The sequence below is a fragment of the Perna viridis genome, chromosome 7 (assembly GCF_037379345.1).
Source record: "Perna viridis isolate PV_CMFRI_1.1 ecotype Kerala chromosome 7, ASM3737934v1, whole genome shotgun sequence".
Classification (NCBI taxonomy): domain Eukaryota; kingdom Metazoa; phylum Mollusca; class Bivalvia; order Mytilida; family Mytilidae; genus Perna; species Perna viridis.
The window spans coordinates 33,895,280-33,903,920 of NC_142451.1; the positions used below are offsets into that span (position 1 = coordinate 33,895,280).

The window sequence follows — 8,641 nt, forward strand, 5'->3', positions numbered from 1 at the left end:
TAATTAAATTAAGTTTATATGAAAGAGGTATAAAGCAGTACTTGAAGTGACTACATGTAAATGTATTCTGCAGGAAGTATATCCCAACGTTCTATACCATATACCAGTGTCCACAATGTTTGTTGTGGTATTGGCAAAGTATATGTACTTGCAATAAATGGTAAAGAAAATGAAATGCAATGATTTAAGTTTTCTGAATGAAACTAGTGTAACATGTCTGAAACTGTAAACCAGACTTTTCCAACAACTTCATTCGCTGTGAAATAGGTCCCTTCTGTCTGGATTTGAGAATAAACTTTCACCACAGAAACAGGTAGGCACCTACAAAAAAGAAATCTAAGTACAGAGGTTCTGAGTCAATTAAGAAAAATCTATACAAGGTATATTCTATATATTCTAATGTTTCGAAAATTATGTACACATGCCAGCATACCAGAAAAAATCTCAAGACAGTTACAATGACAAACATAAGTAAACAAAACGGTCCAAAATGCATCAAATTTAATGATCCATTTGTATAACAATTAAATAAGGAACACGATAAAAAAGGAATTATCAAAATTGAAAGAAAACTTTACAGTGAATTATTTTTTCTCTAGAGTCTTTCAACAATAATTATAATTTTCTGTCATGCACATATTGGTTTATGAGTAGTTGAGCTAGTTAAATAATCCCCCTTTGGAATCATCCAAACATCATTATATTCCTCCATGTACATCTGAATACGATACCTAATTTCCCTATAAAATTTTATCAAATCCCTTGAGCAGTTCAGGAAGAGTAAGGATTACAAGAAATATGGACTGAGGGTGATTTCTTATATTTTCTCGACCTTTGAGGGGGTAAAACAATAACCTATAAATACAAATTGTTTGTGTTTCCTATCAAATCTTCAGAAATTGCCTATTATGGACAATTCCTTACATCAAAATAACTGTTAAAATAACTTAATACATGCAAACAATTAACATACAGTACCTGAACCAATTCAAAGAACTAAGATTGTGATCTGTCATTGATCACTGATCTGTCAAACCAAGTCGCTTCCATGTATTTATATTTTAGCGAACAGCTTAGCATGGCACAGGTGAGTACAGTTAAGCCCTTCTGATTCCGCCTATTTCCCCGTTTAAAGTTAATCCTTACAAGTACATAAATTCATTTATTTTATATCAAAAAGAGTGAGAGTAATCAAGGTTATAGCGGTAATCAAAAGAATGCAATCCAGGGACAAAGACCAGACATGGAAAACAGACATACACAACAAAGAACATAAAGTAACTAAAATCACACCCAGAAAGCAACAAAAGTAAATGAGCAACTCGGACTCCACTAAAAATTGGGAGCATGGACCAGGTGCACCGGTAGGGTAAGCGTCCTCTGCTTTTCTAGAAACACCCGCCGAGTTGCTCATAAAAAGTCCGGGGTAGACAAACGAGGGAAGGAAAACTATGACCCGTTGAATAAATCAGTTTTCATTGTGCTGATGGATACATCATAACGATCCACGAGTTCATGATAACGACCATAAAACTTCTCTAGTGATGACTTCAATCTTGTAGCAACATAACCCTGTTCCAGAAGCCTATCTGTTAGAGTTCTAGCGCGATACAAAAAGTCTGCGTAGTTACGGCAAGCTCAGGCATAACGTACGAGTTGTGATATGAACACTCCATACACAGGAGCCGAAGGGATGTTGCCACAGGTGAAAGGAAATATTTCTTTCTTTAGGGAAAAAAAGCCTTGCAATTATTCCAAGAATGACAGGAAGAAGAGGTAATACATTTTTGGTCAAATGAATATATAAGTAGTCCAAATTTTACAGTAGAATTTCTTTTTATGCTTTGCAGGGCACTGCCTGGTACAGCCACAGAAGTTTAACCTTGAACCCTAACAGTTTGGGCAAGTACTGAAACACTTCCAAGCATGTCAAGCTTGATACAATCTAGAATTGTGATTGTGATTAAACATTTGACACACGATAAGAATTTGACTAGAATGGTTTGCAACTTCTTGTAATTTCGAGGAGATCTATTTATTTATTGTTAAATTATTGTTATGAATTAGGAATTAAATTAAATGGTTGTTTCTGGCATAGTAAAAAAGATTTGGCCCTTTCAATCCTAAACTGTACAGGACCTAACACACAAAAATTTAACACAACCCTTTTTGTAGTATAAATATTGTGGAAAAATATCATAGAGAGCCATATATACAGTTAAAAGATTTTTGGCCTTTAATTTCAAACCAGTTGGGCCATAACCCCAAAATCAATACCAACCCTCCTTTTGTGGTTTGGAGACCTATTTTAAAACTTTACTAAGATAAATTAACTTAACTTAAATATCAAAGTTATTCCACAACAACCAAGTGTCTATTTAGGTTACAGACCACCAATTCAACCAATGAGCATTTGGAATGTACGCAAAAATAGTCCTACGCAGAAATTACCCCTGTTCCTCATAGTGCTGTGAAAAGAGTTCTCATCTTATTTAAAAAATTTAAACAGTTTCTGAAAGGAAAAACATTTCTGTATATTTTATAGGTGCATTTTGCTTCTTGTGATGTGAAGCCTAATCTCCATAATGATTTATAAATATACCCCTATCTTGTGAAAACACTGGGATTTCCCATGCTATTTATAGACACTTCACTTCCAGTGACCAGTACTGCACTGCAAGTCTGCTGACCCCACATGCCATTTTGAAGATTGTGAGCTGACATATGTAGAATCATGCTGATATATAGTCCTCTGCAGGTTAAAGTTAAGGTAAAGTCCAGAGAAGCCATTGAATATTGTGAAATTTGCATAGAAGCCTATGGGAAGTGGAATTAGTGGTTTCTAGCCTCTAAGGACAAAAATGACAGTACCATACAATAAAATACTGCAAAATCTGGAGACTACACCACTATCATAGTCTTAGGAAAAACACTAACAAAACTTAACCTTGTGATGCTTATGGGTGTTCCTGAATCTTAATTTTTAATTCCTGAATGGAAGTTGGTGCTGTAGCTACAAATCATTTATATGTAGTGGAGAGCAGCTTAATATAAAAGGAACTTCAGGGTTTGACACTTCACAGAGGTCCGGTAGTCCTGTGCCAACATTCATGTATTTGAGCCAGGATAACCTTGAAATTTAAATTGATAGTCCATCAGGCATCCTTCGTCCTAAGGAGAGGATCCCAAAACAATTGTGAGAACCACTTAATTTACTTATCAAATAGTCCTATGGGCTACATAGCCAGAAAAGTTAAGTGTCAAACCGTGAACTAATAAAGCTCTTACTGATGTGCCTATTACTTTAACATATAACTTTGAAGCTACTCTAGTTACAGTAAACTTTCAAATTTTCAAGATTAGTGTGGTCTAGGTTTTCTCTCAGTAGTTGTCTGTGCATAATTATAATATCTATGTGGAAATAAACCTGTTCTTTAATTTGCCATAAAATGATTTAATTTTGCCTCAGTATGAAATTAAATATGATAAGTGTGAAAAGTATTATGAAGATCAGGGGCAGATTCAGGCGGGGCGTGGCGTGGCAGGCATGTGCCCCCCCCCTAAAATTTGCAAAACATGGGTTGTCAGGGGTAGATTTTGGCGCTTTTAGGTCGAAACTTACATTTCTCACTAATTTTACCACAAAAGATATCCACATTTCACCAACTGTAGATGAACATTTCAAAATTTAACCTAAAAAATCTCCACTCGGCAAAATTTTTACTGTTTGCCCCTCCCCCCCCCCCAATCTCCGCCCCGGAAGATAAATTAAAAATCTATCAACTGAGATACCCAATGTTAATATACAAGGTGACATGTATGTTGATTACCTAATACCATGTACATGGCTGATAGTTACCTGTAGACTGTAGCCAAGTGGACAATATCTTTCCCAATTAACATCCTGTTGTTATTTAAGGTGGTTAATTTATAAGTATGTTGTGTTATGCAAGTTGTATTCAGTAGCAGGGACATGCATGTATTGAGAGAAAAATGAAAATAACTGATTGACCTTAGCAAACTATTTTCATTATATTTATATTTTTTCAATGCTACTTACTTACAGTACTATGAGAATTGAGATACACAGCCTACTACTTCATGTAAGCAATTTTGTAAAAGCAACAAATGAAATAATAAAAAACCTTCCAGAAATACAATTTCAGACAATATGGTCTTCAATGTGAATTTAAAATATTGATTAGAATGTTGCTAATCTGCATAATCGTTAAGAATTTCTTGTAATCATGTGATTTTGTATAATTTCTGATTTTAAAACCCAGAAATGACTACTCAAAATATTTAAATATCTTCATTTAGATTTTTCATTATCAAATTTAGTTAATCTTTTTAAGAATGCAATTCCGCACTGTCAAAGCTCAGATGTCTGCAAGCAGTAAAAGTCTACATCATAAAGTTTCTGTTTTCTTTTTTTATGGAAACAGTTACACGATCTCCATGTCGGCTTAGGGAAGTCATATGGTACCAGTATCGTATTGCATATCCCTGAGCAGGTGTACGTCAAAACATGGATGCTATAAAAATATACTGCATTTTCTTTTTGCCTCTCTACAAACTAATATTTTGTCAAAAGATATGAACAATGACTTATAAAATAGAGCAAACATCACACTGTAAGATGAAGAACTTTTTTAAAAGAAAATCTAACATAATATCATAAAAATGTTCCACTGAAAAGGTTGGTTTGGTGAGTGCAAAACGAAAGTGAAAGTAGGGAAAATGGCTATTTATAGTTCGAGACTACTTTTCTGTCCGATCTTCGTGGACTCACCCAATTTTCTTTGCGGGAAATTATTTTTTCACATGTCCTTAGAAATGCTACATAAGTGAAAGTTTTATTGAATCAATTTACATATTTTTTTAAAAAATCCTAAAAATGTGCACTTCACTATAGAAGTCTATGGGAAAATTAATACGATACTGAGACCATATGCTTAACCGGGGAGTGAAATATATATGCCCATATGTTGGTTCGATGCGTTATTTCGACACTAAGCCATTGTATCACCTAATTTGAGTTTCTGGTTTTATAAATTCCGTTGGTTTTTTTTCTATAAATAAATTGAATTAACCAAGCAAGACTAGATGGTAATTTAAATAATTTATATAAATCACCCTTCTCCCGTTTGCATGTGTGTGTGCATTAAAATAGCTCGGAAGGAGGGGGGCTCGCACTTCACATCAGTGGCGGATTTACCAGGGGAGCTAAATGGACTTTAGCCCCCACTTTTTGCGTCTCTTAAAAATAATAATTATCATCATCATGTTAAATTAAACGAGTCATACAGTATATCTTAGTCTTATCTCGTATTTAGGCTAAAAACCACTAATTCCACTTCCCATAGGCTTCTATGCTAATTTCACAATATTCAATGGCTTCTCTGGACTTTACCGTAACTTTAACCTGCAGAGGACTATATATCAGCATGATTCTACATATGTCAGCTCACAATCCTCAAAATGGCATGTGGGGTTAGCAGACTTGCAGTGCAGTACTAGTCACCGGAAGTGAAGTGTCTATAAATAGCATGGGAAATCCCAGTGTTTTCACACGATAGGGGTATATTTAGAAATAATTATGGAGATTAGGCTTCACATCACAAGAAGCAAAATGCACCTATAAAATGTACAGAAATGTTTTTCCTTTCAGAAACTGTTGAAATTTTTTAAATGAGATGAGAACTTTTTTCACAGCACTATGAGGAACAGGGGTAATTTCTGCGTAGGACTATTTTTGCGTACATTCCAAATCCTCATTGGTTGAATTGGTGGTCTGTAACCTTTATTATCAACTATGAATGAAACCAATTTACACCCTTTTTGTGTATATATCTGGTCAGATATGTTCAATCGATTTATTTCGCGTCATATGTCACACCCAACCCTGAGAATGTTTACGACTTCTGAATTTTTATGTATTAAAAAAAAATCTATCACCGAAATTACAACCTTAATTATCACCACGCGTCCTGATTCGCCGGACCGAACATTGTACACTTGACCAAATGATAATGGGAGCGTAGCTAGCGCTAAACTTTAATTATTAAAATGCAAACATTATCTTAAAAACTTCGATTTATTGATACAGAATTATGATCTAAGTCAACATATGCCAAAGAAAACAAATCGATTATAATGCATAATATCTGGACACATGCATTGATACATTCTGCATGTTTGTTGAAAAATTATTCTTAAAAAATGAATAAAAACATTTTCTTTAATCAAATAAAACATTTTTCAATCAGTTTGAAGATTTTAAATGTATATTTTTAGTTATTCTTGTATTTTGGAGTATTCTTGTGTATTCTGGGGTCTCCTTGTGTATTTCTATGGTCCGATACAAGTGTAGATGAATGAATGACTGCAAACTAACGGAACTGTTAAGCGAACCTTAATACCACTAGTATTATCTTAAATGATACAATGTATAGAAAAAGACAATTGCCTAAAACATAATGTGAATTGGGAAATAAAGCCGATTTTATATCAAGGCTTTTCATTTTTAGTAACTTATGAAACCAAAGACTTGTGGTTCTACATTTGTACTAGACACTTTTAGTTGTGAAATAGTCGAAGTCGGGCAGTTGATATATATATTAATTCACAACATTCATTCAACCCAAGTTGTACTGCCTTTTGAATTACGCAGTGATAGATCCAGATGGGATTTTCGCCTCCTCGTTTTCTTATGTTTTTTGTTGTTGTTGTTTTTTTGTTTTTTTTTGTTTTGGTTTTTTTAATATTTTAGGATGAAATCGTGATTTTCCACATATATTAGCCCCACAATCGTTGCTTCGCTCCGCTCGTTCCGCACTTATTAAAAAAATGTATAAAAAGTTCATAAAAATCTGACATTTGGGCAGCTCCCCAAGCTGCCCAAGGTATGGATCCGCCTCTGTACATAGTTTCGGAGAGGGGTGGGCAGCTGCCAAATCTAGCAACACAAACCTTATACATGTACCGTAATATACTAGCATAAAGGGCTATCAAAATATATACCTTATCATATGCAAAAAACGAAAAAATCGCACCTATAAAATTACCGGTTTGTTGATGCTTATTGAGATAAGTTTTCCATCTTAATATACTTCAACTTAACCCTTAATATCATATATTAACAGTCTGATTTTCTTATCCGTATCATGTAATTTGAAGCGTGAAAAGAGTGAGCGGGTCATCACTATTACATTGTTTATTGGAAGTGCCCCCCTGCTCCCCAAGTCAAATAGAAATTAAGTGACACTGTGTGTATGTTAAAATTTTGTCACAGTTATAACCTATAAATTGGCATTGTCGGCAGCATATCGCGAAGAGTTCTATTATGAACCAGGTTAATATTTCAATAATTTCCATAGACACGTATATATTAAAAATAAAATATTAAATATACTGGTCTATGATATTTCTAGCAACAATACCACGTGATTGATCGGCAATTTACGGGAACACAATTAATTCCCCTTGGTTGAATATAGTTCAACTTTGGTAGTGGTTACCTTCCACATTTTTTCATATTTTTACTGGAATCTTGCTGAAGTTTTGCCTCTAATTCGTAGAAAATAGATTAAAACTACATGGGATTTTTTTTCATTAATCAATTCTGACTTAAAGTTGTGATTTGGTTCAGTGGAAGAAGGTTAAAATGTAGGACTTTTAACTCAGTTCATTTGTCATGTTTACCCCATCTCCGAATTATATGTATTAATTTCAGAAAATGATGGTATAATTTTCTACATTTTATATATAAAATCCTGTTTGTACATATCTTTAGGCCAGAGAAGTTTTATTCAGTTTGCGCCGGTGGAATTTTCTTAATCTGCTCAAATGTGTTTATTGAAATGCACTTGAAAATTAATTGCGGTCTCGTGCCTTATGACATTACACAGAGAGTGTATAGTGAAGTAATTGTATAAAACCCCTAGCCAGAGATCATAGTCCGGACATGCCAACCCAAAAACTTAAAAATAACTTACAGGTAGTTCTTGGATTCATAGTATCGATATTAACAAGTATGGCACATTTATGTGTCCATCTCAAAATGTATTATTTCAATTTTTTTTTATTAAAAAAGTCTGTTGACAGTCTATATATACACATTATTAGCAGGAGCCTCTTTACACTCGATCGTACATGTATTAACGCTAATGAGCAGACAGACAGACAAATATTTGTGTTTCGTTCTTATTCATAAATCAAATATTTACAACAACTACGAACACAGCAGTAGAAGTAAAATTAAGAATGAAATGAAGTCAAGCTGACGAAGTATTCCCCGCACGCGAGACTAAATAAGTAACACGACTGATGAACATAGGACGTAATACCGTTCGAATCCTGGTTATACCTCGATTTCCCTTGCAAAAAAATGCATATAAATGTTATATCAGAATTTTCAGTATGAGATTGCGTAATATTATACACGTACATACAAATGTGCAGTTTTTCCTGGAAAAACTACAAGGTGATGTTTTATACACACATAAAAAATGGCAAAATGTATATTTCCTTAACTGTATGAAATGATGACTTACCTAATTCTGGAAGGAGTATTTCCAAAATTTCACAACAAAGAATGGAAAAAACACCGGCTTGTTCCCATTTCGCCTGGTAAAATTTG

General features: G+C 34.0%; 1 long non-coding RNA gene across 1 annotated transcript; it reads right to left on the reverse strand.

Annotated features, from left to right (window-relative positions):
• On the reverse strand, positions 1-8,641 carry LOC148612403 (uncharacterized). The gene is made up of 2 exons (XR_015924624.1): positions 8,556-8,641; positions 1-321 (listed from the first exon to the last, which is right to left on the reverse strand). It is a non-coding gene; the product is annotated as an uncharacterized LOC148612403 (long non-coding RNA).